At 45.8% G+C, this 25,323-nt stretch overlaps 1 protein-coding gene across 1 annotated transcript in view; it reads left to right on the plus strand.

The window, feature by feature from the left end:
• Window positions 1–13,785: 13,785 nt before the first annotated feature.
• Window positions 13,786–25,323, plus strand: part of frmd4a (FERM domain containing 4A) — a 765,730-nt gene continuing 754,192 nt past the window's right edge. Inside the window, exon 1 of the mRNA XM_043714187.2 lies at window positions 13,786–13,899. The gene's annotated coding sequence lies outside the window, so the exon portion shown is untranslated. The remainder of the gene's footprint in view (window positions 13,900–25,323) is intronic.

Below are 25,323 nucleotides of genomic sequence, written 5' to 3' on the forward strand. Positions count from 1 at the left end.
TCACTTCCCAGACCTTCTGTGAAAGAATGCGGCAATTGGGCAAACAGACCTAGTGCAACGAAGAATGGAATCTACTTTGATTTCAATTTGAACAAAGGTAGCTAATTTCCTGGGCCATTGGCTCAGAGTCACTGAATAATTTGCTTCATGATTGCATTACAGGGATTCTGGGCTTTTTACTGGTGTTTTGGGAATTGCAAACAGCTTTTTGCCTATCTTTTATTCCTGGGAATGGTAAACCTGGGACCTTATTAATCCTCCCCGAGCATCACTAAATAATATCCCTTGGCAGACGAAATGATTTTGTGCTGCCCCTGTGTCAGAATACCAAATGAAATCCAAACTGAAGTGTCCTGGGGATGAAAGAAATACAACAGGCAGGAATTCCAAAAGTAAAGGGCAACGTGAACAATTTCAGGAACGTAGACCAAGAGGGATTAGCTCCTGGAACGGGATGGTGTGAAAATTCAGGATCAGTCTGGACTTTCAACCTTGTGGACTGATGTCTGTTAATGTTTGGGGAAGCAAGGGAAACAACGTGCCCACCACAGGGCAGCATGGTGGCTCAGTGGTTAGCACTGCTGCCTCACGACACCAGGGACCCGGATTCAATTGCCGGCTCGGGCGACTGTCTGTGTGGAGTTTGCACATTTTCCCTGCATCTGTGTGGGTTTGCTCCAGGTGTTTCAGTTTTCCCCCCACAGTCCAAAGATGTGCAGTTTAGGTGAATAGCCCATAGTGTTCAGGGATGTATAGGTTAGATGTATTAGTCAGGGTAAATGTCAAGCAATAGGATAGGGGGATGGGTCTGGATGGGTTAATCTCCAGAGAGTCGGTGTGGACTTGTTGGGCTGAATGGCCTGATTCCAGGCTGTAGGGATTCTATGATTTCATATGAATAGAAAGATGTGCATTTATAAAGTACCTTTCACGACAATCAGACGTCCCAATGCCTTTACATTGCAGTGATGATTGTCAAAGTTTGTGAGTGCAGTGCAACTGGCCGCTGTCCCAAACGTTTTGTAAAATCTGGCACCTACAACCTTGATTGCTCAGTCACTAGTTAACGCTGGAAGGCTGATTCATAACATGGGCTAAATAAGATGAGGATGAGAAACTGGGTTACTGTGTATCTGACACATCACATCACGTTGCATTGCTCAAACTGTCCCTGTCTTCCTTCCCTGGGAAAGCTCAGAGCACCCAGCTCTGGACTGACATGCAGCTGCTAACAGTGCTGTGTAAGTACCTGTAAGCAGTAATGCAGAGCTGTGTCCCTACTAATGATTAATAGCATCACCATTGCCCAGCCTTTCACCAGGAGCATCACGGGGGTCATCGCTGAGCACATGTTCAAGTGCACTTCCCATATCAGCACCTTGTATTAAGATTAGATGAGATTCCCCTACAGTGTGGAAACTGGCCCAACAGTCCACACTGACCCTTTGAAGAGTAACCCACTGAGACCCATTTCCCTCTGACTAATGCACCTAACATACAGGCAACTTAGCATGGCCAATTCACCTGACCTGCACATCTTTGGACTGTGGAAGAAACTGGAGCACCCAGAGGAAACCCACACAGACACGGGGAGAACGTGCAAACTCCACACAGACAGTCGCCCGAGGCTGGAATCGAACCGGGGTCACTGGTGCTGTGCTAACCACTGAGTCACCGTGCCACCCTACCTTGATTCAAAGGGCAAGACACAGGCTGGGTGATGAGTGATGGAGCGATTGATCCCTCAAAACCCTCCCACAAGCAACAAGTCATAAATCAAGCCTGTGTTGGAATACTTGAAGGTGACCTGTGGGTGTGACACCCACATAGAAAGCTGGACACCATTTAAGATAAACTGGAAGGGTGGGAAAGCCAAATGCAGTTTGGGTGACCACATTGCAGAACTGCCTCAATTCACTCTGTAAGCTTTATCCCGAGCTTCCAGTCATCTGACATTTCATTTGTTGCTCCATGCCACATCTCCAGCCTCGATCACCTCCAGTGTTCCAGGGAGACTCCAGACAAGCTGAACAAACAGCATCACATCTCTTCACTGAGCACTTGCCAGCTTTTGGGACAACTTTAGATAGCAACGTCAGCCCCATTGTGTCTCCTGTTTCTTTGTTGTGGTTGTGTATTTCTGTTTAGATTCTTTATCTGTTTTCTTTTGCTGTCAGTTGGCAGCTGACCACCATTCTGCCATTCACACCTTCTCTACCCACAATTTTGTTCCTTTCTTTGTCCTGTTCCTTTCGCATTCGGTGATGGTTCTGCAAGGATTAATGTTCGGCACTGAATTACACTCCACCCAAACTGATGATGGATTGTGACAATGTTCATCACAGCATTGTTACAGCACAGAGGAAAGCCACTCAGCCCATCAAGCCGCCACAGGAATTATTTAGAAACCAAACAGACTGAGAATTCTGTAAATCAGAAACAAAAGCAGAAGTTGCTGGAAAAGCTCAGCAACACCAACAAAGAACAATGAAACACAATGGGGCAAAAGTTGCTATCTCACATTGTTCTGAAGACTGGTAAGTGCTCAGTGAAAAGATGAGAACAGCTCTGGACATTAACTCTGATTTCTCTCCACAGATGCTGCCAGACCTGCTAAGCTTTTCCAGCAACTGCTATTTTTGTTTCAGGAATTATTTAGTTTAGCTAATCAGTTTACTAGAAATTTAATTAATTGGTAAACTGATTAACTAAGCTAAAAATTAATTAATTAAACTGATTCACTACACTAAATAATTAAATCAATCTTACTAAAGTAACCTGTAACTGATTGCTGTCGGACAATAAACTGCATTGTCTTTAAGATGAGAGACTCTTCAAGACTCAGTTGACAGCAGCAAACGATTCCAAGCCATAAACTGTCCATGGGTTGTTCCCAAAACCAAATCTGACAAAGACAACTTCCTTTCGACTTACACCTCCAACTCGTTTGTCATTTGATCCATTCCATTTTCCATCCTGTCACACATCTCTTTCAATTTCTGATGAAGAACACACACACGCACACGCTCTCACATACACACTCACTCACTCACACTCTCTCTCTCACTCACTCACTCACTCACTCACTCACTCACTCACTCACTCACACTCTCACACTCTCACACTCTCAAGGCTGCCTGAGTTGCTGAACACTTCCTCATTTTGCAGTGTTTATTTCAGCAACATTTCTTGCAGGAAAACTATTAAGTAAGGAAGTTCTTCTTGTGGGGAACAATTAAGGTTGCTGATGAGCTCCCATAGGGCCTAAAGGGTGTTATTTATGAGACAATTACATTCCGTGATAAGGGGTGTGCAGGGTTGTTTGGATGGATGAGTTGAAAACTCATTGTGATCCATACTTATCTTGTTATCTTCCAATAATATAGTGTGACTATTTGCTAATCTGTAAAGTCCCCCAGGCCAGCTCCTTTGTCATCTCAAGTTGATTACTCCTTTCAGAGCTGTACATCGTTTGTTTGATTCCCAGATCAGGTGACACATTACTCAAACAATCTCAGAATTGGGGAATGCTGGGGAAATCTGAAACAAGAATGGAAATTGCTAGAGAAACTCAGCAGATCTGGCAGCTTCTGTGGAGAGAGGAAACGCAGAGTTAACATTTTGAGTCCAGGGACCCTTTGACAAAAGGTTGGATCTGCTGTGTTTCTGTAGCACACTTTGTTTTTGTGGTATATCTTTCATGGGATATTCACCGAAACTTGTGCACATAAATTAGGCTAATGCGATAGTACATAGTTTCAAAATCCAACTCCATGATGAATGCAAGTATTGTACACATCTGTGTGTAGTGTTATGAAAAGTTGATTCAAGTTCAGAACTGGCATGTTCCTGTGAAAATGAATGATAAGTATGCCAAGATTTGGGAATCTTGGATGACAAGAGAAATTACGAGCTTAGTCAAAAAAAGGAGGTATATGTAAGGTTTAGGAAACTGAGGAGAGACAGAGCCCTCAAAGAATAGGAAGATAGCAGGATAGAACTCAAAGATGGAATTAGGAGAGCTAAAAGGGGCCATGAACTATCTTCAGCAAATGGGATTAAGGAAAATCCCAAGGAGCTTGATAGATATATAAGGAGCAACAGGGTAGCGAGGGAAAGGGTAAGTCTACTCAAGGACAAAGGAGAAAATTTATGTAGACCCTGAGGAAATGGGTGAAGCCCTTAATGAGTACTTTTACATTAGTATTGAGGAAGGAGAATGTACCTGGTAGATGGTGAGACTTGGGAGGGGTACATTGATATTCCAGGGCATGTCAACATTAAAAAAAAAGGTTTTGGGTGCTTTAAGAAGCATTAAGGTAGACAAGTTGCCAGGACCTGATGAGATCTAATCCAGAATGCCAAGGGAGGCAGGTGAGGATATTACTGAGGCCTTTTGCAAAACCTTTATATCCTCGTTAGGCACAGGAGAGGGTCCAGGGGACTGGAGAATAGCCATCACTACTTTGTTTAAGATAGGCAACAGGGAAATTACAGGCCCATAAAAATCTTCAATTGAAAACAAACCCAGTTTGTCTAATCTCTCTAACCTCACTACCAAAGTGGTAGTGAAATTACCAGGGATAAGATTTACTCACGTTTGGAAAAATATGGACTTTGTGTAGGAAAGTCATGTCTCACAAACTTGATTGCGTTTTTTGAGGAAGTGACAAAGATGGTTGATGAGGCTAGGGCAGTAGATGTTGGCTATATAGACTTAGCAAGGCCTTTGACAAGGGCTATCACCCTGATGGCAGGCTGATACAAAAGGTGAAATCACATGGGACCTGTGGTGAGCTGGTAAGATGGTTACAGAACTGGTTAGAAGACAGAGTTGCATGGACAGGTGGTTTTCTGACTGGAGAACTGTAACTAGTCATGTTCTGCAGGGATCAATGCTGGGATGCCTGTTGTTTGTTTTAGGTTGAAGGAGAATGTAGGTGACCTGATCAGTAAGCTCACAGACAACACAAACATTAGGGGAGCTGCAGATAGTGAGGAGGATTGCCAGAGGATCCAGCAGGTCATAGACTGGAGACTTGGACAGAGAAATGGCAGATGGAGTTTATTCTGAGGTGAGGTGATGCATTTTGGAACATCTAATGCAGGAGGGAAGTATGCAGTAAATGGCAGAACCCTTAGTTGCATCAACATACACAGGGATCCAGGCACACAGGTCCACAGCTCCTCAAAAATGGATAAGGTGGTCAAGAAGGCATATGGCGTGCTTGCTTTCATTGGTCAGAGCGTAGAATATAAAAATTGTATGTTGCAGCTGTAAAGAACTTTAGTAAGGCCACATTTGGAATATCATGTACAGTTCTGATTGCCACACTGCCAGAAGGATGTGTAGGATTCAGAGAGGGTACAGAAACAATTTATTAGGATGCTATCTGGTTTGGAGGGTATTCACTACGAGGAGCGATTGGACAAACTGGGTTTGTTTTCACCTGAACATCAGAAGCTGAGGGGTGACCTAATAGAAGTTCTCAAAATTATGAGAGGCATGGATAAAATGGATAATCGGAGTCTTTTTCACAGGGTAGAAATGTCACTTCTGAGGGACATAGGGTTTAAGGTAAAAAGGGATAAATTTAAAGGAGATGTGGGAGGCAAGTTTCTACACACAGAGTGGGTAAGTGTCAGGAATGCGCAGCCAGCGGAGGTGGTGGAGGGGGATATAATAGCAATGTTTAAGAGGCATCTTGACAAATATATGAATAGGCAGGGAATAGACGGATATGGACAGTGTAGAGGAAAAAGGTTTTTAGTTTCGAAAGGCAGTCTTAGTAGGGCGAAGGGCCTGTTCCTGTGTTGTACTGTTCTCTGTATCTTTGTAAAATTCAGCGACTGTTTCTAGCTATTGTTTTCTTGACTGGAGTTTCATCAAAGCTGTTGAGAAAAGATCAAAGTCCATCCATTTTGCCTTTGCATATCCTGTTTATAACTTAACAAAATGATAAAGGATAGAAGTAAATTCTGGCAGATTACTAGAGATCTGAAATAATGACAGAAAATCCAAAAAATGGCCCAGATGGGACTGGAAGCATTAACTTTGCTTCGCTGTCCAGAGATACTGCCAGACGTGCTGAGTATCACAGGCAATATCTGATGAAAAGAATATTGACTAACAGTAACAAATCTCAATGTCAATGATACTATTACTGCCCCAGATATGAGACAAGGAAATCCACAATAGTGAGATTTGAAAACCCCATATCCAATGTTACTTGTTCCTACGAAAGCATACTCCCCCTGAAACATGTTATGTTAAAAATGACTGACTTGTTGCTCCCTAAATCTTCATTCCATGTCAAATGGAGTTTAGTTTGGATAAATGGGAGGTATTGCATTTTGGTAAAACAAATAAGGCTAGGACCTATACAATTAATGGTAGGGCCTTGAGTAGTGAATAGAAAATTGGTGATTTGGACACATAATGTTTGAAGGGAGAGAGTGCAGTTGAACACGTGGCTGCAAGGATGGTGTAGGAGGGAGGGCTTCAGGTATTTGGACAATTGGACTGCATTCTGGGGAAGGTGGGACCTGTACAAGCAGGACGGGTTGCACCTGAACCAGAAGGGCACCAATATCCTGGGGGGTAGGTTTGCTAGCACTCTTCGGGGGGGGTTTAAACTAATTTGGCAGGGGGATGGGATCCGGGCTTGTAGTCCAGCAAGTAGGCTAGCTGTTTGTCAGGATGTCCAAGAATGTAGGGAGGCTGTGGAGAAGGTAGCACTGACAGGGAGTACTTGCGGACACAGAGATGGGCTCAAGTGTGTATACTTCAATGCAAGGAGTATCAGAAATAAGGTGGGTGAACTTAAGGCGTGGATCGGTACCTGGGACTACGATGTTGTGGCCATCACAGAAACGTGGATAGAAGAGGGACAGGAATAGTTGTTGGAGGTTCCTGGTTACAGATGTTTCAGTAAGATTAGGGAGGGTGGTAAAAAAGGAGGGGGGGTGGCGTTGCTAATTAGAAATGGTAAAACGACTGCAGAAAGGCAGTTTCGAGGGGGATCTGCCTTTGGAGGTAGTATGGGCTGAAGTCAGAAATAGGAAAGGTGCAGTCACCTTGTTGGGTGTTTACTATAGGCCCCCCAATAGCAGCAGAGATGTGGAGAAACAGATTGGGAAACAGATTTTGGAAAGGTGCAGAAGCCACAGAGTAGTAGTCATGGGTGATTTCAACTTCCCAAACATTGATTGGAAGCTCTTTAGATCAAGTAGATTAGATGGGGCGGTGTTTGTGCAGTGTGTCCAGGAAGCTTTGCTAACTCAGTATGTAGATTGTCCGACCAGAGGGGAGGCCATATTGGATTTGGTACTTGGTAACGAACCAGGACAAGTGATGGGCTTGTTAGTGGGTGAGCATTTTGGTGTTGGTGACCACAATTCTGTGACTTTCACCTTGGTTATGGAGAGAAATAGGTGCGTGCAACAGAGTGGGTTTTACAATTGGGGGAAGGGTAAATACAATGCTGTAAGACAGGATCTGAGGAGCATAAGTTGGGAGCATAGGCTGTCAGGGAAGGATGTCGTGGAAATGTGGAACTTTCTCAAGGAACAGATACGACGTGTCCTTGATATGTATGTACCTGTCAGGCAGGAAAGAGATGGTCGTGTGAGGGAACCTTGGTTGACGAGGGAGGTTGAATGTCTTGTAAAGAGGAAGAAGGGGGCTTACATAAGGTTGAGGAAACAAGGTTCAGACAGAGCATTGGAGGGATACAGCATTGCCAGAAGGGAGCTGAAGAAAGGGATTAGGAGAGCTAAGAGAGGGCATGAAAAATCTTTGGCGGATAGGATCAAGGATAACCCAAAGGCATTTTATGCGTATGTGAGAAACATGAGAATGACGAGAACGAGGGTAGGTCCGATCAAGGACAGTAGTGGGAGACTGTATTGAATCGGAAGAGATAGGAGACGTCTTGAATGAGTACTTTTCTTCAGTACTTACAAACGAGAGGGACCGTATTGTTGAAGAGGAGAGTGTGAATTGAACTGGTAAGCTAGAGGAGATACTTGTTAGGAAGGAAGATGTGTTGGACATTTTGAATAACTTGAGGATAGACAAGTCCCCCGGGCCTGACGGGATATATCCTAGGATTATGTGGGAAGCAAGAGAGGAAATTGCAGTACCGTTGGCAATGATCTTTTCGTCTTCACTGTCAACGGGGGTGGTACCAGGGGACTGGAGAGTGGCGAATGTTGTGCCCCTGTTCAAAAAAGGGAATAGGGATAACCCCGGGAATTACAGGCCAGTTAGTCTTACTTCGGTGGTAGGCAAAGTAATGGAAAGGGTACTGAGGGATAGGATTTATGAGTATCTGGAAAGACACTGCTTGATTAGGGACAGCCAGCACGGATTTGTGAAGGGTAGGTCTTGCCTTACAAGTCTTATTGAATTCTTTGAGGAGGTGACCAAACATGTGGATGAGGGTAGAGCAGTGGATGTAGTATACATGGATTTTAGTAAGGCATTTGATAAGGTTCCCCATGGTAGGCTTATGCGGAAAGTCAGGAGGCATGGGATAGAGGGAAATTTGGCCAGTTGGATAGAAAACTGGCTAACCGGTCGAAGTCAGAGAATGATGGTAGATGGTAAATATTCAGCCTGGAGCCCAGTTACAAGTGGAGTTCCGCAGGGTTCAGTTCTGGGTCCTCTGCTGTTTGTAATTTTTATTAATGACTTGGAAGAGGGAGTCGAAGGGTGGGTCAGTAAATTTGCAGGTGATACGAAGATTGGTGGAGTTGTGGATAGTGAAGAGGGCTGTTGTCGGCTGCAAAGGGACTTAGATATGATGCAGAGCTGGGCTGAGGAGTGGCAGATGGAGTTCAACCCTGCCAAGTGTGAGGTTGTCCATTTTGGAAGGACAAATAAGAATGCGGAATACAGGGTTAACGGTAGGGTTCTTAGTAAGGTGGAGGAGCAGAGGGATCTTGGGGTCTATGTTCATAGATCTTTGAAAGTTGCCACTCAGGTGGATAGAGCTTGTAAGAAGGCCTATGGTGTATTAGCAATGGAAATGTGTTGCTGGAAAAGCGCAGCAGGTCAGGCAGCATCTAGGGAACAGGAGAATCGACGTTTCGGGCATTAGCCCTTCTTCAGGAATGAGGAAAGTTGGTCCAGTAGGCTAAGATAAAAGATAGGGAGGAGGGACTTGGGGGAGGGGCGTCGGAAATGTGATAGGTGGAAAGAGGTCAAGGTGAGGGTGATAGGTCAGACTGGGGTGGGGGCGGAGAGGTCGGGAAGAAGATTGCAGGTTAGGAAGGCGGTGCTGAATTTGATGGATTTGACTGAGACAGGCTGGGGGGAGGGGAAATGAGGAAACTGGTGAAATCCGAGTTCATCCCTTGTGGTTGGAGGGTTCCTAGCCGGAAGATGAGGCTATGGTGTATTAGCGTTCATTAGCAGATGGATTGAATTCAAGAGTCGTGAGGTGATGTTGCAGCTGTACAGGACTTTGGTTAGGCCACATTTGGAGTACTGTGTGCAGTTCTGGTCGCCTCACTTTAGGAAAGATGTGGAAGCTTTGGAGAGGGTGCAGAGAAGATTTACCAGGATGTTGCCTGGAATGGAGAATAGGTCGTACGAGGATAGGTTGAGCGTGCTAGGCCTTTTCTCATTGGAACGGAGAAGGATGAGGGGTGACTTGATAGAGGTGTATAAGATGATCAGGGGAATAGATAGAGTAGACGATCAGAAACTTTTTCCCCGGATACAACAGAGTGTTACAAGGGGACATAAATTTAAGGTGAAGGGTGGAAGGTATAGGGGGGATGCCAGGGGTAGGTTCTTTACCCAGAGAGTGGTGGGGGCATGGAATGCGTTGCCTGTGGGAGTGGCAGAGTCAGGATCATTGGCAAACTTTAAGCGGCAATTGGATAAGTACATGGATGGGTGCTTAAGCTAGGACAAATGTTCGGCACAACATCGTGGGCCGAAGGGCCTGTTCTGTGCTGTATTGTTCTATGTTCTATGAAGTTTGTCACGTATAGACGGGAGAGAGGATGTGGTTAAGAAGGCGCTTAGCATGCTTGCCTTCATTGCTCATTCCTTTGAGTATCGGAGTTGGGACGTCATGTTGAGGTTCTGTAGGACATTGGTAAGGTCTCCTAGGAGAAAGTGAGGACTGCAGATGCTGGAGATCAGAGCTGAAAATGTGTTGCTGGAAAAGCGCAGCAGGTTTTCCTGAAGAAGGGCTCATGCCCGAAACGTTGATTCTCCTGCTCCTTGGATGCTGCCTGACGCAGCAGGAGCAGGAGAATCAACGTTTCGGGCATGAGCCCTTCTTCAGGAAAACCTGCTGCGCTTTTCCAGCAACACATTTTCAGCATTGGTAAGGTCACTTCTAGAATACTGTGTCCAGTTCTGGTCACCCTGTTAGAGGAAAGATATTATTAAATGGCAGAGGGTTTGAAAAAGATTTACCAGGATGTTGCTGGAAATGAAGGGTTGCGTTATAAAAATAGGCTGGATAGGCTGGGACTGTATTCTCTGGAGTGTAGGAGGCTGAGAGGTGACCTTTTAGTGGTTTGTAAATCATGAGGGGCATAGATAAGGTAAATAGCAAAAGTCTTTTCCGTTGGGTGGGAGAGTTCAAACCTTAAAAATATGCCCCCAAATTAAGAGGAGAACGTTTTAAAAAGAACAAAACAAGCAACCTTTTTAGACAGAGCGTACTGTCGAAGGAACTGGTGGATGCAGATACAATTCTGACATTTAAAACACATTTGGATAAGCCCATTAATAGGAAAGGTTTGGAGGGGTATGGGCCAGGGGCAGGCAGGTGGGTCTAGTTTAGTTTGAGAACATGGTTGGTGTGGACTATTTGGATTGAAGGGTGTCCACTTACCCACCCTCTCACCATGACCCTTAATTTATTTACTGTTCAAAAATCTATCTATCTTTGCCTTACAAACATTCAACAAGGTAGCCTCACCTGCTTCACTGGGCAGAGAATTCCACAGATTCACAACCCTTTGGGTGAAGAAGTTCCTCCTCAGCTCAGTCCAAAACCTGCTCCCCATTATTTTGAGGCTAAGCCCCTAGTTCAAGTTTCACCCCCCGCAGTGGAAACAACTTCCCTGCTTCTATCTTATCTATCCCCTTCATAATTTTATACGTTTCTAAAAGATCCCCCCATCTCATTCTTCGAAATTCCAATAAGTACAGCTCCAGTCTACTCACTCTCTCCTCATGAGCCAACTCCAGAATCAACCCAGTGAACCTCCTCTGTAACCCTGTCCAGTGCCAGTACATCCTTTCTCAAGTAAAGAGACCAAAACTGTACACAGTACTTCAGGTGTGGCCTCACCAAAACCCTATTCAGCTGCAGCATAACCTTCCTGTGTTTAAATTTCTTCCCTCTAGCAACAAAGGACAACATTTCATTTGCTTTCTGAATTACCTGCTGCACCTTCAATCAAACGCTTTGTGATCCATGCACAAGAATACTCAGCTCCTTCTGCTCAGCAGTATGCTGGAATTTTTCACCATTTAAATAAATCTGTTTCACTGCTATTCCAACCAAGATGGATGACCTCACATTTACCAACATCATACTCTATCCGTCAGACCCTTGCCCACTCCCGTAACTGATCTGTATCCCTCTGCAGATTTTCAATGTCAGCTGCACACTTTGCTCGACCACGTATAGAGTCTAATATCCAACAAGATAACAGTTGACCTGCCCAATGATCCCAGTTACCTGCCTTTGCTCCATATCACTTAACCAAAATCAATCAGCTTCGTCAGACTTGAAAATACAATTGATCTGACATTAGTTACTGTTTGTGGAGAGTTCCAAACTTCTCCCATCCTCTGTCTGTCTGATCGTTTCCTAATTTCACTTCTGGAAAATCCGTCTCTAATTTTTGTCCAATGTCCCCTCATCCTTGATGCACCAACCTGTGAAAATAATTTCCCTCCATCTTTCCTACCTGTTCCCCAATATATCTTGAAACCTTTGATAAAAACATCCTGCACCATTCTAAATTCCAGGCAACAGAACTATAGCTTGTCATGGACTCCATACATAAACTCAGAGCCAGGCACTCCCCACACGCCTCAGAGGTGAAATCTAGGTGTGCTTTCCTAGCACTCCCGCACCCCCTCGAGGTCCTGCACCCCCTGGAGGTGAAATTGAGGTTTACTTTCTTGGCGCTCTCCCACACCCCTGGAAGTGAAAGCAAGGCATGTTTTCCTGTGAGATGGGAAAGGTGAGGCTGAACAGTGAGGCTGCAAAGGATTGAAGATAAATGCAAAGATTTAGAAGGTTGATCTGAGCCCACAGAGACAAACCTTTAGTAAATCCTTTTGCATCTACAAATATCACCAGGTCCCCTTTTATTTCAGTCATTGAATGTATTTAAGACAGAGACAGGTAGGACCTTGATTAGTAAGGGGATCAAGAGTTACTGGGAGAAGGCAGGAGAGTGGGGTTGAGGAACATATCAGTGATGATTGAACAACAGAGCAGACTCGATGGGTTGAATGGCCAAATGCTGCTGCAATGTTTCATTTAGCTTTAGTGGCTCGATCACATCCTAACTGTATATTTAATGCCGATTCTATCCATTTTTGAGTTGAGAACCAGATGGCACAGTCTCAGAGTAAGAGGCTGACAGTTTTGTGTTGAGATAAGGAGTTTCTTCACCCAAAGGCTGCTGAATCTTTGGAATCCTTGTCCCAGGAGGCTGTGGAAGCTCAGTCATTGAACAAGTTCAAGGCAGAGATTTCTGGAGACTACATACAAAGGATCTCTCAGGGAAAGTGGCATTGAGGTAGATGATTAGTCATGATATAGAATGGCAGGGCAGGTGTGATGGGCTGAATGGCCTACTCCTGTTCCTGTGTTCTTAAGTTCCTAAGTGCTCAGTATCTTTCTACAACTAGATATGATTTCCCAAAACTACATTGTCTCCTAAGACAGCAATGTATTGGTTAGTCAGGACTGCACTGTGGCATCGCCTCAGGAGGGTCTGGCTCCATTGCTTGGATGTGAATGTTTTACTCATTCACTGGGATGTGGGTGTCACTGGCTGGGCCTGCATTGATTGCCCGTCCCTAGTTGACCCTTGAAAAGATGATGGGGAGCTGCTGCCTTGATAAGCTACAGTCAATATGCTGTAGGTTGACCCACAATGCCCTTAGGGAGGGAATTCCAGGATTTAGACACAGAACACTGAAGGAGCGGTGATATATTTCCAAGTCAGGATGGTGAGTGAGTTGGAGGGGAACTTGCAGGGGGTGGTGTTCCCATGTATCTGCTGCCCTTGTCCTTCTGCATGGCTGGGGTAATTGTTTTGAAAGGGGTTGGAATTTCTGCACCATGCTGCTACTGGGAGTGATGTGCTGAAGGTCATGGATGGGATGAGATCTTAATCGGGCAGATTGCCAACTCCTGGCACCAACTGAACTTGTGCAAGGTCCTGTTCGAACGGGGACTGCAATTAACGGAGGTATTTGCATCTTGCACAAGACAGCACTGTAACACTAACGGATCTGTTTGCAGGTTACCTGCGTGTACAGGAGCTGCATAGAGAGTGGGCTTTTTTCAATATGAAGGGTTGCCCAGGATGGTGTGAATGTGAGATTGAAGGATCAGGGCTGCACGGTATTAAAGAATGGAAGGGTGTGATTAGAGAGAGATTCGGGCTGCGCAGGACCGTACTGCACCGTTCTGTCGGTGGACAGAACAGGATTTGTCTTTGAGCGAGGGACTGATTGACAGCTACGCGGTCTTGCTGTTTGGGCGGAGTGTCAGAGCCTGTGTGTGTATGCACACTCACCGGGACAGATTGCAATAATGCAAACACTGAGGTGGAATTGTGTGAACAGAAGATGAAAATAGTAATGCAAATGGAGGTTTTCCCGTCCTGAAATATAAGGTAGGTTTTTATTCAAGATTATATATGTGAGTGTGTGTGTGTTACAGGCAAGGTGCTGAGTAATGAAGTTTGCAGAGGCGATGCTGTAATTTTGAAGATTGGAACCGGATTTTTAAATTAATCCCGAGGCTTGGATTTAAAACCAGGGAATTGGGGAGAGAATATTCTGTGAATTTCCTGCAAACTGCTTGCCCTTGATTCTCTGTGTGTAGACCTGTTGCATACAGTGTCCCTGCTTGGGCTGATGGTGCTGCAATGCAGTCTTTTCACTGAGGATATCAGCTCTGCCTGTTTGTTTTAAGGGCACTTGAATTTCGAGGGTTCGGAACATACAAGGGATCCATGGGTTGGCCGACAGTTGGCAAAGGCATCCATTTATCTGACTGAACTGTTTTCAAACAGCAGCCTGCCTGAGAATGTGCAGTTTAACTTACACATAGGCAGCATGTGGTGAAGCCTCAGCATCGAGGGAAGCAAAGCTGATGATTGTGTGGTGTCAGGGATTTCTTCACTTGCTTCTGTTGAGTCGTCGGAGAACTTTATGAAGTGTAGAGTTTTTGTTTTTGAAATGTCCACACATGCCAATCCCTGCCTGCTGTTAGTTACCAAATAAAGAGCAAACTCATCGGCACATGTTTGTGTCGGGACAATGAACAGTGGTCTTGCCTTTGAACCCAGCAAGGCCTGGGTTCACAGCCCCTCCTGAGGACTAGAGTGGAAAGATATAAAAACAAAATACTGCTGATGCTGGAAACCTGAAACTAACACCGAGAATGCTGGAGAAACTCAGCAGGCCTGGCAGATTCTCTGGATGGATCTAGAGACCTGCTGAGTTTTTCCAACACTCTATATGTTTCTTGAAGTCAAAGTTGACGTTGCAGTGCAATGTTACACTGTCGAAGGCACCCTCTTTTGGGTGAGGTGTTAAACAGAGGCTCCAACTGTCAGTTCAGGTTGTTGTCAAAGATCTAGAGTGTATGTGTATTCACTTATGGGATGTTGGTGTCGCTGTCTGGGCCCAGCATTTATTACCCATCCCTAGTTGCCCCCTTGCGAAGGTGGGTGTGAGCTGCCTTCTTGCACCGCTGCAGTCCATGTGCTGTAGTTAGACCCACAATGCCCTTAGGGAGGGGATTCCAGGATTTTGACCCAGTGGCACTGAAGGAACAGTGGAACTTTTTTAGGTAGGGCATCTCCAGTATATCTGCTGCTCCTATCTTTCTAGGTGGAAGTGATTGTGGGTTTCAAAGGTGCTGCCTGAGGATCTTTGGTGAATTTCTGTAGCCCATCTTGTAGATGGTACACACTGCTGCTACTGAGCGTCAGTGGTGGAGGGTGTGGATGTTTGTAGATGTGGTACCAATCAAGTGGGGTCTGCTTTGTCCTGGGTGGTGTTGATGGTGCTGCCCCCATCCAGGGCAAGTGGGGAGTATTCCATCACACTCCTGACTTGTGCCTTGTAAATGGTGGACAGGATTTGGGGAGTCAGGAGGTGAGTTACTTGTCGCAGTATACCTAGTCTCTGACCAGCCTTTGTAGCCACTGTGTTTATATGGTGAGTGGAACTGAATTTCTGGTCAGTGGTCAACCCCCCACATGTAGACAGAAGAGGAATAATGAATGTCAAGGGGCAGTGGTTATATTGTCTGTTTTTCATGATAGTCCTTGTGGACAGTGTTGGTCAGGCTTTGGGGAGTCAGGTGCTGGGTTACTTGCTGCAGGATTCCTATCACACTAATCAAAGAAAAGCAATTTCCTGCCGAGTCACCATCACAATAACAGGTCACCTTGTCGTGATCGCATTATTTTCTGTCCTCATAATTACTGGCAGAGTCTGGGTGTGAGTCGCTGATGCTGACTCGACCAATGCATGTTACTCTTCAGCTCCACAACTTCTGTGGAGAGAGAGAGAGTCAATGTGCGTAGGAGTGGAATCACGGCTGACTGTAGATATCAGGATTTCTCAGGAAATGTCAAAGACCTGAAACATTCATTCACTTGCTCTTTCCATGTGACTGAGTTTCACATTTTTGGCATCTACAGGATATTCTCATGTTTAATACTATTTAAACTCCTGTTCAGCTGGTAGTAGGAGGATCAGTCTGAGGGTCAGTACTGAGTGTGATGTTACTGCTCCTATAACAAGGTTATGTTCTCCTTGGCTTTTGTTCAGAGAGGTCGTAAACAATACAGACACTGAAAAGTCTCGTTTTGAAGGGTTTTAGGACCAGTTTGATTATAGCCAACAGATACTGCCTCAGACAAAAGGCTTTTAAGTTTTACGAAAAAACTTGTACAATGAAAGGGGAGTGGCCAGTTCCCCCAGCTCAGCTTTTCTCTGGTTGGATTTGGTTTTTTTTTTGGCAGTCTGGCTATTCACTGAAAGCCGTCAGGCAGTTTGGAAGCTGCTGGAGCCAAAGACACCCGGTCCATGCTCCCCTCCCTCTCTCCGACATCTCTCCTGTAAGACCCTGGGTTTGATTTGTCCTTTTGTGCCAAGGGGTGTTTATAGGGATTGTTGCAAATATTGGAAACAGTATCATTAAATTGGGATGATCTGTTGGGTTTTCAGATAGGTTATGTTATCTTTTGTTTGTGTTTTATTCAGTAGTCTTGTAAATAAATTCTGGTTTGTTTAAAGCTAAGTAAGTGGTTTGACAGCTGCATTCCTCCAAGGATATCCGCGTTACAACTGCTTAAAACAACAAGCAAAGTTATGGTCTGGTTACTTCTTGAATATTTTGAGAGGGTCTGGCCTGGTCTATAACATGAAGGAGCACCGCACTGTCGGAGGGTCGGCACTGAGGGAGCGCGGCACTGTCGGAGGGTCAGCGCTGAGGCAGCGCGGCACTGTCGGAGGGTTGGTGCTGAGGCAGCGCGGCACTGTCGGAGGGTTGGCGCTGAGGGAGCGCGGCACTGTCGGAGGGTTGGCGCTGAGGGAGCGCGGCACTGTCGGAGGGTTGGCGCTGAGGGAGCGCGGCACTGTCGGAGGGTTGGCGCTGAGGGAGCGCGGCACTGTCGGAGGGTTGGCGCTGAGGGAGCGCGGCACTGTCGGAGGTTTGGCGCTGAGGGAGCGCGGCACTGTCGGAGGGTCGGCGCTGAGGGAGTGCCGCACTGTCGGTGTGTCAGTGCTGAGGGAGCGCCGCACTGTCGGTGGGTCGGCGCTGAGGGTGTGCTGCACTGTCGGTGGGTCGGCGCTGAGGGGGTGCTGCACTGTCGGAGGGTCGGCACTGAGGGAGCGCCGCACTGTCGGTGGGTCGGCGCTGAGGGTGTACTGCACTGTCGGAGGGTCGGCGGTGAGGGAGTGCCGCATTGTCGGTGGGTCGGAGCTGAGGGTGTGCTGCACTGTCGGTGGATCGACGCTGAGGGTGTACTGCACTGTCAGAGGGTCGGCGGTGAGGGAGTGCCGCATTGTCGGTGGGTCGGCGCTGAGGGTGTGCTGCACTGTCGGAGGGTCGGCGGTGAGGGAGTGCCGCACTGTCGGAGGGTTGGCGCTGAGGGAACGCGGCACTGTCGGAGGGTTGGCGCTGAGGGAGCGCGGCACTGTCGGAGGGTTGGCGCTGAGGGAGTGCCGCACTGTCGGAGGGTCGGCGCTGAGGGAGTGCCGCACTGTCGGAGGGTCGGCGCTGAGGGAGTGCCGCACTGTCGGTGTGTCAGTGCTGAGGGAGCGCCGCACTGTCGGTGGGTCGGCGCTGAGGGTGTGCTGCACTGTCGGAGGGTCGGCGCTGAGGGAGTGCCGCACTGTCGAAGGGTGTGCGCTGAGGGAGCGCCGTGCTGCCGTTTTGGTGTTCATGATGATTGGAAACTGTCCGATTGCTGAGACAATTCTTAGGTACAGCTGCACTGTCTTCTCATGTAAATATTTTCATTGAACCCTTGAAATTGTTGAATTAACAACTTATAATCATCTTAAACATCATTGGTATGAGTAAGAAAGCATATTCTCTCCCCAGAGAGAGTGCAGTGGATGCTCACAATGCTGATACCATGATTGGCTGGACTGTTGTTTGAGGAGAGATTGGGCATGTTTTCACGAGAGATTTGGCTGACCTGATTGAAAGATATAAAATTCTAACAGGGCTGGACAGACCTGATGCAGGGAGGATGTTTCCCCCTGAGTGGGGAGCCTTAAATACAGGCTCAGGGTACAGAATAGACCACTTACACCTGAAGGGTGGAAACCTGTTTTCACTCGGAGGTTGGTCAGCCTGTGAAATTCAGCCACGAAGTCTGTGAAGATTAGGTCCCTGAGTATATTTAAGAAGTAGATTGATATATGCTTAGCTTTATAGTGTCATAGAAATATACAGCATAGAATCAGGCCCTTTGGCCCAATGTGTCTGTGCTGACTAGGTTTTCTAAACTGAACTAGTCCCATTTGTCAGCATTTGGCCTATATTACTCTAAACCCTTCCTATACATATACCCATCTGATGCCTTTTCATTGTTGTAATTGTACCAGCCTCTACCACTTCCTCTGGCAGCTCATTCTAGACATGCACCATCCTCTGTGTGAAAACGTTGCCCCTCAGGTACCTTCTAGGTCTTTCCCCTCTTTCCCCTTTAGTTTTGGACTCCCCTACCCCGGGGAAAAGACCTTGGCTATTCATTCTATCCATACCCCTCACAATTTGACAAACCTCTGTAAGGTCACCCATCAGCCTCTGACGCTCCTGGGGAAAAAGTCCCAGCCTATCGAGTGCAGGAACAATATTTTATTTTTTATGAGGTCCTGAAAGTCTGTCAGTTTAAACAGCAAGTTGAACATTGGCCAGGGTTTGGCAACGTTAGTGATGGAGAGATTGGCAGCATTCCCCATTGTAGCTCCTGTGAAACTGAGTGCACCTTCTGGAATCTGTCCATGCACATTTTAAACGTGAAAATTGAAAGTTGCTGCTGGTGATTCTGCCCCTCTGCATGGGGTGAGGGTGAGCTGTTGTACTCCCCCACTCTGCAATAGTTAGAAATCACTGAACTAGTGTGAACTTGCCTTTTTAAACCTGTTTATCTGGCTGTGAAAACCCTTTTAAAGAATTACGTTTTGTTGCAGGATGTGGAGTTTGGTTTTTAAAAGGATAATATCAGAGTTAACAAGGAACAACCTTTTTAAAAAGATTGTAAAAGCAATCTTATATTTGCAGAATGCAAATTTCTCTTAAAATCACATTTTTAAATACAATTTTTTTTAAAAAAAGCTCATGACTTGTCAGCATTTATTTCAATTCCATGTGCCTATCTGAATAAATTATTTTTTATCTGTAAAAATTGAAGGTAAAATTGAAAGGATTTAGGGTCCATCTTAACTTTGTTTTTTTCTTTCTATGAGAATACTGCCGTGGGATTGGCTCCTGACAGTTTGATGTCATCACTGCTGCTTTAGCCAGGGGGATTCCAATTGGCTCCAGTTTCAAACTGATTCCACACAGATTTCCATCTCTCCCTGAGATCTGTGGGGAACTCTCTTGCTAATCTTTCTGTGATAGGAAGAAATGTTGAATGAGATTGAAGGTTGTTTGATTTTGACATTCCAGAGCAACACACGGTGGTAAGTCTCTGTCTCCCTCACCTTGTTCAGGGTTGTTTTACCTCAGAATCTTGGATACAATTGGGGAGCTGTTGTGTCTCCTTAGTGTCAGTGCCTTTTCCAGAAGATTGGATTGTGCTGCCGCTGACAGAGTGTGAGTTTACCCCCTTGGTGCCACTTGGAATTCCCTCTCTAAACACGCCCTGCTCCTTCCTGTTTGCCCCTTCCTACACCGGACACTCTCACCCTCCCGTTTCCCTCCGATTTGCCACATCCCTTATAACTGTCCCTCCTTCCCCAGAGGAAGGGAAGGTGCAAGTTATGTCATCATGATTTTGCCTTGATCTTGAATACCTTCTGACAGCTGATGAAAATGGGATTGATTTTTATTATCTCATACTCTGTGACTGACAGCTTTAGATAAAATGCCAATTAATAATCCAAGAGCTCTATCTTAAGCAGCTTGGCATTTCCTCTTGTGGTTCATTGTAATATAAATATACAACTTAGTACGAAGCGCAGGCCATTCAGCCCCTTGAGTTTGCTCCATCATTCAGGAAGATCATGGCTGATCTGATGACTCAACATTTACAGCTTTCCTTGATCATCTTTCACCCTCTTGTTTATCAGGAATCTCCCCGTTAAAATATTCACAGACTCCACCACGTTTTGAGCAAGAGAGTTCCAAAGAATCTTTGGAACAATGCAGCATCCTCTTTTCCCCTTTTCTGATAATGGACACAACGATATTTAAAGATTACTTAAAAGGTCAAGTCGTCATAGTCTTACCTGACCATGGGGCTGCTTCCTCATGAGGGAGGGAGATGGCTGGTGGGACTTTGACCTGACCACACCTCAGGCGAGGGGAGAGGTTGAGAAGGAGAACCCTTCATATTAACCTCAGTTGGTGTAGGAATTGAACCCATGTTGTCGCATATACATGTTGAAATAAGGCCTTAGTGGGTGTACAACATGACCAGAAGCTCTGTAGGATCACTCTGTGCTGTACTGTACTGTCTGTTACTGCGGATGGGTGGAGATGATTTGTCATTGCTGTGCGGGGTGTTGTCTACGATGATACCTTCAGTAGGGAGCTGCGATCCCATCTATTGGGGGTGGGATGGTATGCTGTTCGGATATGCTTTCTTTCCAGGATTTGACACTTTCCCATTCCAACATGGCTGTCGTAGCTTCCCGTGGACCGTGTGTTGATCTGAAAATCTCAAGCTTGTATGCATTGTGCTGGTTCCAGTTTGAATGGCTGACTGCGTGCTCATTGGTCAGACTCCTGTACCACCATCTCTTTTCCTTTGAACATGGTTTCCCCCCCCCCCCCCCCCCCCCTTCCACGTGCTGGGTGGTAAGAATGTGGAAAGGGAGAACTGTGCAGAGGTCTCTCTCTCAAACATGGGAGCTGCCGTTAACGAGACACCATTATCCTCAGGAGTGCATTTAACTTCACTGCCAGGAATCTTGGCATGTTACCGTTACTCTTGCCCATCATGGTTTTAACTTTAAGAACTGTGCATTCTCTATGGGGCCGTCAAACGTAGAAACACAGAAATTAGGAGTAAGCCGTTTGGCCCTTCAAGACTATTCCACCATTCATTATGACCATGCTTCTCCCATACCATAATACATAAGAGTATAAATTAGGCCAATCTGTCCATCTCCCCCGATCCCTTCAGCCCCAAGTTCTATGTCCAATTCCTTCTTGAAACGACATAATGTTTTAGCTTTGCTTGCTTTCTGTGGTAGTGAATTTCACAGGCTGACCACTTTCTGGATGAAGGAATTTCTCCTCATCTCAGTCATAGTCATAGAGTCATCCAATGCAGAAACACTTTGGCCCAACCAGTCCATGCCAAACATAATCCCAAACTAAACTAGTCCCACCTGCCTGCTCCTGACCCATATCCCTCCACCACACGAGACTCCTTCTGAGCCCAGGGACTGCTGATAATTTCCATATCTAAGGACATGATTGCATTAAAGTGACTGACTATTTCACTAAATTCCCTTTTGTGGAGCAAATTATCGATCCCATGACAGCAACGGCTGTTGACACATTGGCCACCATAATCAGAATATTCTGCACTCCTCAACCAATTGTGTCCAAAAATTGTCTCCAGTTCACTCATACACCTTCCAAGGTAGCCAGGAAATGGAGCATTTGCCATTTGAATTATTCTCCTCACTGTGTTTAGAATACAAAGTAAACCATTTAGGACAATTTGTGTCACATATAAACAGGATGATTAAAATGGCACACTTGCCTTCGTTGCTCCTCTGATTAGAGGAGTTGGGACGTTATGTTGATGGTTGTACAGGACAATAATGAGGCCTTTTCTGGACTACTGTGTCTAGTTTTGGTCACCCAGTTATAGGAAGGTAATTATTAAGCTGGAGAAGGTTCAGAGAGATTTACCAGGATGTTGCCGGGTATGGAGGGCTTGAGTTATAAAGGAAGGCTGGGACCTTTCTCACTCCAACGTAGGAGGTTGAGAGGTGACCTGATAGAAGTTCACAGAATCATGGGAGGTATAGATAGAGTTGATGGTAGTTATCTTTTTCACAAGATGGGGAATTTCAAGACTAAAGGGCATGTTTTTAAGGTGGAAGGAGAACGATGTTTTAAAAAATGAGGTAAATGTTTTACACAAAGTGGTTAATGTGTGGAATGTACTTCCTGAGGAAGTGGTGGATGCTGGTACAATTACAACATTTAAAAGACATTTGGAGATGTACATGAACAGGAAAGATTTGGAAGGATATGGGTCAGGAGCAGGCAGGTGGGACTAGTTTAGTTTGGGATTATGTTCAGCATGGACTGGTTGGACCGAAGGGTCTGTTTTCATGCTACAAGACTCGATGTAAACTGTGATTGGTACTAGCTCACCTGCTGCTGTGGGGCATTCTGTTGCATCTTGGATTGCCCTGGATAATTAGATTTCCCGTATATTTCTGCCCAGTGCCATCTTGTGGAACAAAGCTCCCATTTGTCACAAACTGCCGGATGCTGTCTTGGTGCATGAGACCGTCCAGTTTATATGATGGACGCTGTACTGACCCTGGAGATGTCAGCAATGTCAGCATGTAGTCAGTCACCATTGAACTGTAAAGGGTTGGTTAGATCAATTGGTTGGATTGATGCTGACTGATGCCATCAGCAAGGATTCAAGACCTTTGTGGGCGGCACGGTGGCACAGTGGTTAGCACTGCTGCCTCACAGCGCCGGAGACCCGGGTTCAATTCCCGCCTCAGGCGACTGACTGTGTGGAGTTTGCACGTTCTCCCCGTGTCTGCGTGGGTTTCCTCTGGGTGCTCCGGTTTCCTCCCACACTCCAAAGATGTGCAGGTCAGGTGAATTGGCCATGCTAAATTGCCCGTAGTGTTAGGTAAGGGGTAAATGTAGGGGTATGGGTGGGTTGCGCTTCGGCGGGTCGGTGTAGACTTGTTGGGCCGAAGGGCCTGTTTCCACACTGTAATGTAATGTAATCTAATCTCTCCTTCGAGGGTGGGGGTTTGACCGAACGGTCAGCATGGTGAGGGGAGAGGTTGAGAAGGAGGAGTCCTTCATGGTAACCTCAGTCATTGCACGAATTGAACTCGCGCTGTTGGCGTCATTCTGCATCCCAGATCAGCTGTCCACGCTAACCAACCCCTCTTTCCCCCCCTGCCCTCCCAAACTTACCTGTTTTCTGAAGTATTTAATGAGGAATTAATGAGGAAGGTCGACATGAGGAATGTCAGATTAGCCATGATCCTATTGAATAGCAGAGCAGGCTCAAGGGGCTGAATGGCCGACTCCTGTTCCTATTTCTTTGGGGCAGAGACATTGACTAGTTCCATATGCCTATAATTTCAGGACTTTATTGTTGACATCCGCCTAAATATTGGTCAGTTGTTGAGCTTAGCTGATGTTAGTATCACACAGCCTCAAACCTGTTCTTCCTGCAATTGACTCGAATGTTAAGCTAATACTCTGAAATCTGGAACATTTTGTCAGAATCTTTACAGCCATCATTAGAAATACCAGTGGATATGATTTTTCTTAATCCTTCATTTCCCAAAGCAGTTAGGAATCTGACTACCTCTCTTTATCAGCTATTTGTTGGCCCAGAAGGTGAAGATCGATCCATTCTTTAAATAATTGCAATTCTGATAAAATGCCATTGGAGTGACAATCCATGCTCAAATGTTAGCTTTCTGTCTTCCTTTTGTAGTTCCACACTCATTGAGATGCCAACATAAAAGATGGTGTTGCAGTGTAATGCTTTTTCTGATGTTTTTGTTGGTTTTCTCTGTTTGGTGCTTTTGAGGTTGGCATTTGGTCAGTCCCTACAGCTGCAGGTTGCACTCATGTCATGGAGGTGGCAAACTGATGCCAGGCTGGTGCAGTGTTTTTGAGTAAAGCAAAATGTTAGAATTGATTGGCAGCTGTGCACATGTATCTTGATGGTAATTAGAATTATTTTTCAGATGTTTGCGCTGTACTTTATTCTCTGATCACTTTGCCACATTGGAGCTGCCCTGGGCCTCGTAAACTACCACCTTTAAAACCAGACACACAGTGTCCACTTGTTTCTGGTTTTGAGAGAAACTGTACTCAGCGCTTTGGTTGTGAATGCTGTGCTGCAGGCAGTTTTCAGTCATATTTGTTGTAAACTTCAGCTCTGAACTTCGGATTAATGGTAACTGTTAGGGAAAGAACTCTTCACAAATGCTTCTACTGTCCTTAACTCTAGGACTAGCTCACTGCCACTGTCTCATTGCCAGTAACTGTCTGCCACTAACTAACACTGGTGCCCAGTCCTGCCATTCTCATATTCCGATCACTTAATCTGAACTGTCAACATCCTTTCTCCCCCAGCACTCCATCACCCCCCCCCCCCCCCCCCCCCACCCCACCAAGGCAAATTAAATTAAATTACATGAGGTTACAACACTCAGTGCAATCTCACCAAAGCTCCCCATCATCGGGAGCAGCAGTTTGTTCAGGATTCTTCCTCCCGGGGCCCCCGGGCAGTCAGACACAGCCTTCACAGCTACACAAAGGCCCTGACCAATATAGCCGGCAAATCTGCGTCTATATGGCTCAAAAAGGGCCGCCACATCCTATCAAAAATTTCTGTTTCCTGGTGCACCGTCTGTGACCAAGTTGCAGTGGATTAGGGCCCTCAGGACTGCTCTGAATGCTATGCTCACCCAGACAGCAAAGAGAGAAATCTGCTTTGCGAAACAGAGGTTGTTTGAGTACGGGTAGATATCTGGCGTACCTGGCCAGAAATAAGAATGCTCTCCAATCTATCACATCCATGTGAGAGTGTGCTGGTACTATCACCTGTGATTCCAAAATGATAAATGCAGCATTTAGGAAGCTCTACTGAGTTGTATCGGTCAGACAGCTGTGAGGACAGATTGGCGAAGATGGAGTCCTTTTTTAAGACCCTGGACTTCCCAGGTGTAACTTCAGAACAGGCATCTCTTTTGAATGCCCCTCTGACAATCCAAGAGATACAGGAGGCGGTGAGGCAGCTCCAGAGTGATAAAGCACCTGGCCCAGATGGATTTCGGAGTGAGTTTTATGAGGAGTTTATAAATGTGCTGGCTGGGCCAATGTTGGCTATGTACAATTCTCTGAGAGAAGCAAATATTTCTCTTATTCTCAAGAGAGGGAAAGCCCCAGAGGATTGTACTTTGTGTAGGCCCATATCGTCATTAAACGTAGATGTTAAAATTTTGTCGAAAATGCTGGCATTGAGATTGGAGAAGGACTTGCCTTTCATTGTAAAGGAGGACAAGACAGGTTTTATTAGGGGTCGCAGGTCCTCTGATAATATTAGGAGAGTGCTAAATATGATTCAGGTTTGTCAGCATGGTTCGATTCTGGGCTTGGT

This window comes from Chiloscyllium plagiosum, unplaced genomic scaffold (genome assembly GCF_037043375.1).
Source record: "Chiloscyllium plagiosum isolate Xiang-an unplaced genomic scaffold, Cpla_swu_hap1 HiC_scaffold_23, whole genome shotgun sequence".
NCBI classification, from domain to species: Eukaryota; Metazoa; Chordata; class Chondrichthyes; order Orectolobiformes; family Hemiscylliidae; genus Chiloscyllium; species Chiloscyllium plagiosum.